The sequence below is a fragment of the Polyodon spathula genome, chromosome 6 (assembly GCF_017654505.1).
Source record: "Polyodon spathula isolate WHYD16114869_AA chromosome 6, ASM1765450v1, whole genome shotgun sequence".
Classification (NCBI taxonomy): domain Eukaryota; kingdom Metazoa; phylum Chordata; class Actinopteri; order Acipenseriformes; family Polyodontidae; genus Polyodon; species Polyodon spathula.
Genome location: NC_054539.1, coordinates 71999606 through 72010745, shown reverse-complemented (window position 1 = coordinate 72010745; position 11140 = coordinate 71999606). Strand labels below are relative to the sequence as shown.

At 38.4% G+C, this 11140-nt stretch overlaps 1 protein-coding gene across 1 annotated transcript in view; it reads left to right on the top strand.

The window, feature by feature from the left end:
• The first annotated feature begins 251 nt into the window (after positions 1 to 251).
• Positions 252 to 11140, top strand: part of LOC121316604 (heparan sulfate glucosamine 3-O-sulfotransferase 5-like) — a 72865-nt gene continuing 61976 nt past the window's right edge. Inside the window, exon 1 of the mRNA XM_041251650.1 lies at positions 252 to 343. The gene's annotated coding sequence lies outside the window, so the exon portion shown is untranslated. The remainder of the gene's footprint in view (positions 344 to 11140) is intronic.

Here is an 11140-nt window from a genome sequence, read left to right as displayed (position 1 = left end):
TACTGCCTAATGCACATTCTAGTCAGAGGTTGTCGGAAAAAAAGAAGAGAGCTTTTGAGAAACACAAGGGGGCTATATCATCAGTGACGCTGGGTTACAGAGCGCGTCTGAGTGCGTCTGCGTGCGCTGTGTGTGTGTGTGAGAGAGAGTTCGTGTGTGTGTGTGTGTGAGAGAGAGTGCGTGTGTGTGTGTGTGTGTGTGTGTGTGTATGTGTGTGTGAAGCACCTGGTGCCAGTCTCTACAGGATATGTGGAAACGCATTCTGAACTCAGCTACCTCCCTCCTGTTATTGTGCATAGAGCTTACAAGAGGACAGCTTTCTCCTGTGGAGGATGCCTAACAGGTAAGAGCACAAATTCTTACAAAATTATTTGAGGGGGGTATCGTTTGGAACTTGTAGTCGCCGTTCAGGGAGAGCATATTGAATCATAGCAGGACTTCTAAAGCTGATAAAGATATTTTCTTTTTTGAAGGGGAAGCCTACTTTGACAAAAACGGTTGCAGTGTGACAGATGTATTCTGGCTGATCTGTTGGTCTGTGGCAAGAAAAGCGGATAAAGAATTCGCTGTCCCGGTTCTGAAACTATCAGAGCGTTGACTTTTTCATTCGCAACGCTTAGTGCATGAGACGATGTCTACCTATAGCAGTCAGTGCATGTTATCCCTTTATGCAATACTCGATGCTCTTCATTGACTGGGAGTTATGTGTATGTTACTGAAGAAAACTAGAGTTGTGATACTAATAAGCTGGAATGAAATGCGCTCTATCTTTGCAGACAAAATACCTTGGTATAAAGTGACCGTTTTCAGATGGCACTGGCAGCCAGTCAACCAGTTGCTGTTTAGATAAGTGCTCTGGGATGTAGCGGGGTTTTGTACAGTTTTACTGCGGACGCATATTTGTTGTTTCCTTATGTTGTCATTGTTACGTTTTGTTAAATGATTTTAACTAAAAGTCCACCGTATGAGGGAATCATGGACATGGACTCTGAGCATATTTTATATTTCTGCTATTTAGAGGTCGTATTTTGGTAGGTAGTTCAGGTGGATTTTTCTAAACTAAATATCTGAATTATTGCCATAATTTTTAAAATAGTATTTACCATACTTTCATCGCTAAGCTATGTTTGCATTATACATTGTTTTCATTGGCATTCAGTCATATACAGTTAAATAAGCGAATGTCCTATAGATTTGAATGCAACAGTCCAGGCTGTATTTACTGCAGTGTCACTTTCCCAACAGTCCAGGCTGTATTTACTGTAGTAGTGTCACTTTCCCAACAGTCCAGGCTGTGATTACTGTAGTGTCACTTTCCCAGCAGTCCAGGCTGTATTTACTGCAGTGTCACTTTCCCAACAGTCCAGGCTGTATTTACTGCAGTAGTGTCACTTTTCCAACAGTCCAGGCTGTGATTACTGTAGTGTCACTTTCCCAGCAGTCCAGGCTGTATTTACTGTAGTAGTGTCACTTTCCCAACAGTCCATGCTGTATTTACTGCAGTAGTGTCACTTTCCCAACAGTCCAGGCTGTGTTTACTGTAGTGTCACTTTCCCAACAGTCCAGGCTGTATTTACTGCAGTGTCACTTTCCCAACAGTCCAGGCTGTATTTACTGTAGTAGTGTCACTTTCCCAACAGTCCAGGCTGTATTTACTGTAGTAGTGTCACTTTCCCAACAGTCCAGGCTGTATTTACTGTAGTAGTGTCACTTTCCCAACAGTCCAGGCTGTATTTACTAGTAGTGTCACTTTCCCAACAGTCCAGGCTGTATTTACTGTAGTAGTGTCACTTTCCCAACAGTCCAGGCTGTATTTACTGTAGTAGTGTCACTTTCCCAACAGTCCAGGCTGTATTTACTGCAGTAGTGTCACTTTCCCAACAGTCCAGGCTGTATTTACTGTAGTAGTGTCACTTTCCCAACAGTCCAGGCTGTATTTACTGTAGTAGTGTCACTTTCCCAACAGTCCAGGCTGTATTTACTGCAGTAGTGTCACTTTCCCAACAGTCCAGGCTGTATTTACTGTAGTAGTGTCACTTTCCCAACAGTCCAGGCTGTATTTACTGTAGTGTCACTTTCCCAACAGTCCAGGCTGTATTTACTGTAGTAGTGTCACTTTCCCAACAGTCCAGGCTGTATTTACTGTAGTAGTGTCACTTTCCCAACAGTCCAGGCTGTATTTACTGTAGTGTCACTTTCCCAACAGTCCAGGCTGTATTTACTGTAGTGTCACTTTCCCAACAGTCCAGGCTGTATTTACTGTAGTAGTGTCACTTTCCCAACAGTCCAGGCTGTATTTACTGTAGTAGTGTCACTTTCCCAACAGTCCAGGCTGTATTTACTGTAGTAGTGTCACTTTCCCAACAGTCCAGGCTGTATTTACTGCAGTAGTGTCACTTTCCCAACAGTCCAGGCTGTATTTACTGCAGTAGTGTCACTTTCCCAACAGTCCAGGCTGTATTTACTGCAGTAGTGTCACTTTCCCAACAGTCCAGGCTGTATTTACTGCAGTAGTGTCACTTTCCCAACAGTCCAGGCTGTATTTACTGTAGTGTCACTTTCCCAACAGTCCAGGCTGTATTTACTGCAGTAGTGTCACTTTCCCAACAGTCCAGGCTGTATTTACTGTAGTAGTGTCACTTTCCCAACAGTCCAGGCTGTATTTACTGCAGTGTCACTTTCCCAACAGTCCAGGCTGTATTTACTGTAGTGTCACTTTCCCAGCAGTCCAGGCTGTATTTACTGCAGTAGTGTCACTTTCCCATGTCATGCAGCACCTAATACCCCTGAAGAATATTGCACTGAGATTGATTCTGTTGACATTATGAAGACTAATACAAGACCAGCACTGATAATGTAGAAGAGTTTGTATGATTCACAGCATTTATTAGTATCCTGATGAGAAAATCAATAGAATGAAACACAGCTATGATATGAATCCATGCTGTTTAACACGGTTCTGTGGATCATTTGCCATTGTATTTTTTCTCTGCAGTCTCAGGTTTTCCTTTACTAACATAAGGAGCAGGGAGGAATTTCTCACCAGGGAGATTGTGAAGCAATTGACCAGTTGCAGAAACTGTTATTTTATATATCTATATATATATAGTGATGTGGTGAGGTGGTGATGTGCGTGTTCTCTGTAAAGGTTGAATACATATATTATTTATTATGATGCTATGGTTTCCTGGTGGATAAAGAATTTGAGAAAAAAAAATAGTTCTGCCATATTTATTAACACTGAGGAAATAGTTGAAAACATTTTTGGTATTTATTTTTTTAATTTTTTGTAAATTGGCCCCATATTAGATTATTTAAGCAAATACATTTATCAGATTTCTATTTATTTATTAATTACATAACATATTATTTGCGATTATCTTGATGAAGATGGAAGTTGCCTTTCTTTTTTTTTTTTTTTTTACAGTCTTTATTTTTCCGGTGTTTATTTCCTATATTATCTATTTATTGTACTTCACATAGATTAATTAAATAAACAAGCAGTGCAGAAATAGAATGCAATGCACACCTGGTAATCTGTACTTTGTTTACAGGCTGGAGATTTGTTGATAGCCTAATCTGTTATGATTAGAAATGTAACCATTGTTAATAGCAATGCACACTCATGTATTGTTGCATTTATCTTAATTACTCTGCGGGGTTAGATTGCAGGGGCTGAGCGTTCCCAAAACAAGCCAGCCTGCAGTGACCTTCAGAACAATACTATTTCATCTGGCTGATGAAATGAATGAGCTGCAGAGCACACTGATCTCTCAGAGGCTGATTCCCAGATTCCAGCTGGCTGACAGCAACTTTATAAAGGGGTGTTAAGGAGTGACTTAAAATTTGTTTTCCTCGTTTCTCATCTTGAATATTTTTTTTAGTTTTTTGTTTTCTGAACATGTAATATACAGAAATTTCTAATACAGAACTTTAGATATAACTGTTAAGTGCAAAATCACTCCAATCATTTAGCACATTTGATCAGAAGCAAACTTATCAGGATGCAGCTTGTCTTAAAAATAGAACCAAAATATTCTAGGCAGAATAAAAGGGGGGATAGTAATAATGTTAATAAATGAATAAGAAGAAAGAAAATGGATAGCACTTCTTTAAACAGCTACGTGGTATTGGTATGAAACATTAGAGCTATCCTGACTGCCGGTAATCCTTTTTTGTTTCAGTCATCCTATCATGGAGGAAACTCAGTGGAACTCTCAGAAGCATGTGTATTCTCAGTGTAACCACTAAACAGCCCTCCTGAAACACAGTAGAACTCTCAGAAGCATGTGTATTCTCAGTGTAACCACTAAACAGCCCTCCTGAAACACAGTGGAACTCTCAGAAGCATGTGTATTCTCAGTGTAACCACTAAACAGCCCTCCTGAAACACAGTAGAATTCTCAGAAGCATGTGTATTCTCAGTGTAACCACTAAACAGCCCTCCTGAAACACAGTAGAACTCTCAGAAGCATGTGTATTCTCAGTGTAACCACTAAACAGCCCTCCTGAAACACAGTAGAACTCTCAGAAGCATGTGTATTCTCAGTGTAACCACTAAACAGCCCTCCTGAAACACAGTAGAACTCTCAGAAGCATGTGTATTCTCAGTGTAACCACTAAACAGCCCTCCTGAAACACAGTAGAACTCTCAGAAGCATGTGTATTCTCAGTGTAACCACTAAACAGCCCTCCTGAAACACAGTAGAATTCTCAGAAGCATGTGTATTCTCAGTGTAACCACTAAACAGCCCTCCTGAAACACAGTGGAACTCTCAGAAGCATGTGTATTCTCAGTGTAACCACTAAACAGCCCTCCTGAAACACAGTAGAACTCTCAGAAGCATGTGTATTCTCAGTGTAACCACTAAACAGCCCTCCTGAAACACAGTAGAACTCTCAGAAGCATGTGTATTCTCAGTGTAACCACTAAACAGCCCTCCTGAAACACAGCAGAACTCTCAGAAGCATGTGTATTCTCAGTGTAACCACTAAACAGCCCTCTTGAAACACTCTGCCCCTAGCAGATGTAATTAATATCACTTTTTTGTTCTTTGTGATATTTCTTACTGACTTATTACTTACATAAATCAATCAATCAATCAATCAACATTTATTTTATATAGCGCCTTTCATAGTGGACCACCATCACAAAGCGCTTTACAAGATAGTGAGGAACTATGCATAATATATGAAATACATTGAATACAGAAACATCTCTTACACCTAGTGCAGGCAGTGTTGCAAGGAGACAGTTTGATGGCTACAGTCTGATATACCAGATGTAAGATATGTTTCTGAGAGCCCTATTGAGATCACAGGGGTGCTATAAACAAACATGTTTTAAAAAGTCACCAGGCTAAAAACACTGAAACATAACATTCACAGAGAGAGTCTAAACAACAAGAAGAATACATTAGTTAAGATAACTGACATACCCATGACAAGTTGCTCGTTTAGTCCCATGCTATATTCTGTAAACAATAAATAAAGCAGCATAATTGATGAAGGGAATAAAAGGGTATCAGGTGTTGTACAATACCATTGTGATCACAAGTTGGATTCATGTGTATAGAATAAAAGACATGCTCCATTCTGAAGTCCTTGGCAGACTTTTCCTATTCATCAAAATTGCAGGTTCAGGCTTCAAAAAGTTCACTGTGTCATTTGGCATTCCAATTGATCAAGAAAAGTGTCCAGACCAACACATAAGGACAGCACTTTTATTATTGTGGGAATCATATGTTGTTTATCTGTACAGTATAGTACTTTTAAAATGGCACAGTAAAAAATTAGCTAACAGTATATGACCACAGGGCTGAATGCTCTGTATTGCATTTGTCAGTCTTCTTCTGTCCTGAAGGAGGCAACCCCATACAGTATCAAATCTAGACAGCATTGGTAACCAGTCATGGTATTTCATGTAGGTGACGTGATTTTAATTCACTGATCCATTTTTTTAACAAGACAGCTTCCAGGCTTTATTACCAGGTTAAAGATGAATGCAATTGCACAGGAAATGACGCTGAGTGTAGTGTCACAATAAATCAGAGTTAACCATCTCTGACTGCTTTTCATGTGATTACCATATGTATCTCAACAGCTTTGAAAGTGCAGGAAACTGATTCAAACCACAGTTTAACTGCATTGAAAATACAATTTGATTGCAGTTATTCCAGTTAATGTAGTTACAGTGCAGCCAACCGTAGATGGACTGTTTTTAGTACTAATTTTCCACACTGCATATCTTCTGAATTCTTCTTATGGGTCATCTAAAACTAGTCTTACAAGAACACCAGTTTTATTTTTTTAGAGCAAAAAAATGAAGCAAAATTAACAGTAGTGTTTAGAATTTGTGTCTTATTGTATCGTGAAATAGTGGGGGCTTATTGGTTATCCAACACACTGTTATGCACCAGGCTGGCTTCACTACTTGACCACAGAAAAGCCAAGTTGTTGTTTTGGAGATGCTACAACCCAAAGGGCTGGATTAAAACACAATGGACACATTTGATTCCCATCTGCACTGGTGTAGAAAAATCCATTGTTGCACTACTCTAGATTATCCCTCATAACCTTCAGACTGCATTGATTAAATAGCAGTCTGGGTGATAATGGACTTGGAATTTGGTAAGCATGTACTAGTAGTTATTCATTTATTTATCGTGCTGTCTGTCAATTATGCAATGATACAGCGTTGCATAGTCTTTACTCCTATGTTACATATTTGTTCAGACAGTTGCATTATTACTTTTGACGTTTTTGGGAGCTCTGTAATTGGCTTGGCTGAGTTACTTACTGGGCCTCAGTTTTATCCAGAGATATAATGCATCATTTCCTTGAGTAATTGATTTTGAAATGCATAAATAAAGAACTTGCCTTCATAGCTTTGGTGGGGGGATCCCCCCCTACACACTCCCCTGTGATGGTTCTTTTTTTTATAACACTTTAAATTTGCTTTGCAGATAAACTACAAGGAGAATTCCTTGGCATAGAATGATGATTTGCACTGTACTGCAGAATATTCAGATGCTGCTGTTATCATCCATAAAGAAGGCACAATGGGCTGTGCAAAAAGGAAAAACAATGTAAAAAAAAAAAAAAAAAAAAAAAAAAAACTAACTGTAACCCTGTAAAACCCATACAATTAGGCCAAGAATGGTTTTCCAAAACTCCCTTTCCACGCTCTGAATAGTGGTACGTAGCACATTTCATCACATTATATGTGTGTGTGTGTGTGTGTGTGTGTGTGTGCTTGCTATACTTAGGCCTGTCTGAATCAGCAATTGATTTGCTCCAGGGTTTTCAAAACTGGTGCACACTGTTCGTAGCATTTTCCATCACTGCTGCTGAAATCGGCCAGAAACGAGATATACTGTCGGCACACTATTGATGCACTTGATACCATGCCATTATACTAAATCGCCAAATCATTTTAAATTATGTTGTGGACATCAAGCTGATTTATTTCAATCATTTTGCTTTACTTTTAAGAACAGTAATGGCAGATATAACTTAGTGACAGACAAGGGTATTAACCCCACCCTGCCTCTCCAAAAAGAGAGACAAACTAAAGCAGCTGAGTTAATGTGATCATTCCCAGAACTGTGCATGAAAGTGTCATGAATTCTTCTATTTCAAGGTGAGAGGTCTGAATTCCGCTATTTCAAGGTAAAAGGTATTTATTCCTTTATTTCAAGGTGAAAGATATTTTGTCTTCCAGAGCTCGCCATTGCAACCTGAGGGCATGTTATGTCATGTGGACGGGGAATCACATTCATATTTTGCTTTAAGTTTTTCTTTAGATTCTTATCTAATTAAGTTTCATTATCCCTTTCTGGTGGAGGTCCTCATACATACGGCCATTCCTGAATGTCACTAGCGTTTTACATACTGTATATGCAGCGAAGCACTTATCCACCTGTGATGAAACTTGGAGCGGATATTCTGTTATTTATTGAGAGTATCAGAAGGTTGCTGAGTGTATCAGAAATTAGGTGCTATGAATTGTGCTTTTGGTAAATTTAAAATAATCTTGACGCAAAGGATTGGTATATTTATTAATTTCACCTTGACAGGCCCCTAATCAGATCGATTTTTTTTTGTTGTTGGATCCAGTTCAATGCAGAGGCTTATATCGTGTGATTACGCTACAATTCCCCAGGGCTCATGCAGGACAGTACTGAATGCCAGTACTGCACCAGAGCCCCTGACACCAGCATTGACAGGATTTAATGGAAGAACTGTGGGTTTCATTTCACTCTGCTATTTGCTACCATTAATTTATGGTTTATAGGAGGTGCAGGGACTATCGCTATAGCAACTAGAGCCTACAACGGTAAACACAGTTCTAAATGAAATACCAAGAGCTATGGTCTTAATTCGGTAGTCTTGTCTTGCCGTAACATGAACGTGGTGTAAAACATGCTTACGCTTAGGTGAGGAACTGTGCTTTATCTCTTGTTCCATCCATCCACTGAGCTTCAAGAGATGACTGTTACATCTTCAAATAAATATTGTATGTATTAGTTCTGGTGTTTAAACCCGGAAGTATTCAATTTCTAAGATTCTATCTTACAGTATAAAAATCTTTGGGATCCTTCATGTGTCAGAAAGCATAAAACATAAAACATAAAGCGTAAAGCAACTTAAAATACTGATCTGAAAAAGCAGTTTAAAAGCTAATCAGGTTTGAAATGCTTGGCTGTGCCATATCAAAGGCCTTTGTGGGGGACATAATTGGCAATGTTGGGTAATTCCTTACAGAAACCCTGGATATTATATTTCCCTCGCAGTGGATCTTGAGTTTTCGCAAAGCCAATTAAAATTAAAAAATATTTTATAATATGTGTATGTTCACACTTATATTTAATTCTATAACACTACAATTTTTGTTCCTGGGTAGTAAGTGTTATTTCCTAATTGCTTATGCCTCAAAAGTATAGAAAATGACTATTATTCCCCACAAACTTTGCTTTTGTGACCAGGACAGTGATATTTCAAAATATCACTACTTCCAATGGGAAAACGGGCAAATGTGTGTCTTTTCGTTCACATAAAGTGATATCATATAATCGTAAATCTCGAAAAACTACTCACTGAGTAGTTTTTCGAGTAGTTTTTCGAGATTTACGATTATACTGTAATAATAAACTACTCGCTTCTAAATCTTTTGTAGTCATTTTTGTATTACTTTAGTATAAATACATGTTAATTTGGATTCATATGTTGTTTTTTTCAGACTTTATGTGAACGAAAAGACACACATTTGCCAGTTTTCCCATTGGAAATAGTGATATTTTGAAATATCACTGTCCTGGTCACAAAAGCAAAGTTTGTGGGGAATAATAGCCATTTTCTATACTTTTGAGGCATAAGCAATTAGGAAATAACACTTACTACCCAGGAACCAAAAAAAAAAAAAAATTGTTACACGGTGTAATTAAACATATTTCAATGTTTTTCTACATCATTAAATTCTAATTTAAATGTACTGTATACTAAGTAAACACATTTTCACCTGGACATTATGTGCAGTACTGCAATGCTCCATTATAATTGCCTTGACTGTTCCAAAAGTTGTCTCATAAATGTTGGCTACTTGCAACTTTTGTGTCCGAAAGGAGGACTGACTGTGTACTGTACAGTATGCTGGCCTTTTCACAAAACTAGCATTACATTTCTGAATAATATTAGTACTCTCCCTTGTAATTGGTGTCTGACATGCATGTTCCAGTTTCTTGTTATCATTAGCTCAATGTGTGTTTGCCTTAATTTTAAATTCAGTAATATACTTAAATCAGCAATACATTTACTGGAAATACATTCACTAAAACAATCTGACAACTTTTCAGATTGAATTATTTTTATCATTGTTGTTAAACTGATTCTTTTATACCGCTGCCCTCTGGGATTTTTATTTTTTTTTTAGTTTGTAATTAGAAAAAAAAAGATACAAGACATTCTGCCTCATACAATATTAGGGCAATTTTAATACACAAAAATAGCAGCTACCCCACAGTGGCACAGGGTTGGTAGCTTAGAGCCTTTCTGAACCAAGATCAATGCCAACACTTTGAGGAGAGATGGCGATGAGAGAAGTGACTCTCAGCAGCTTCTTGCGAGCAATGACTGGGCCCTTTTCTTCTTCCACATGCAATTCAAACCAAATCCTGTCAATTACTGGAAAATCATCAAACAGATAACTTTGTACATGCAAACCCAGTGCATACTAATAATATGGCATATTGGTATTAAAGTACAATGTTGGTGTACTTTAATACCAATATGCCATATTATTAGTACCCTATTATATAGAGAGCTCATTGACTGCTGCATGTTGTATTTGATTTGTCTTTGCAGTCCCACTGGGGGCTTGTGACAGAATCAGCAACAGCTTGATTCTTCCAGTGGCATCTCAGCCTGTGAAGAGTTGGCTGCGTCTCCTGAGAGACCCCTTCCACACCTGCCCATGTGTGTGCTGGGAGCCCAAGCGAGAGGAAGCAGCCAGCCAAACACAACAGGCAGCATGGCACGGGGGACTGAACAATTCAAATGTCAAGTGCAAATAAAGAAGGGTTTGAAATGCACTCGGGATACCTTCACCACGCACCCACTTTTTGTACCGAAACAAGTGTGGTTTTCCTTCTCACCTTTACGATTGTGCATTGGATCACACATGGCACAGTTTTATAGCTTCAGGTTACTGTGGTGGAACTGTATTAAGGCTTGAAAGGTTATAGGCAGACTTGTATAAGTGCCAGAGTAGGCAGCACATCTTTAGAGCCAGTAGGGTCAGATTATTTTTGAACCATTGCCATTGTCAGCGTCCAAGCAGAGGACCCCGTATTGTTATTAATTTAAAATATTTAATTTCTTAAAAAAAAAAAAACATTACATGCTGATCAGGAATGATCGTGAGAAATAAAACCCAATTAAAATATTTTAATCTTTATTTTATATTTATGATGATGAATCAGAAACAAAAGCATTGTGCCATTCTTTTGTTAAACAGTTACACAACAGCTCTACAAATCAATACTGTACAAGCAGTATGAAAAAGGACGTGTGTAATGTTATACGAGGCAAGCGTGTAGGGAGCAGCTCCTTGATCACTATTAAATGACCCCATTCTCCTATG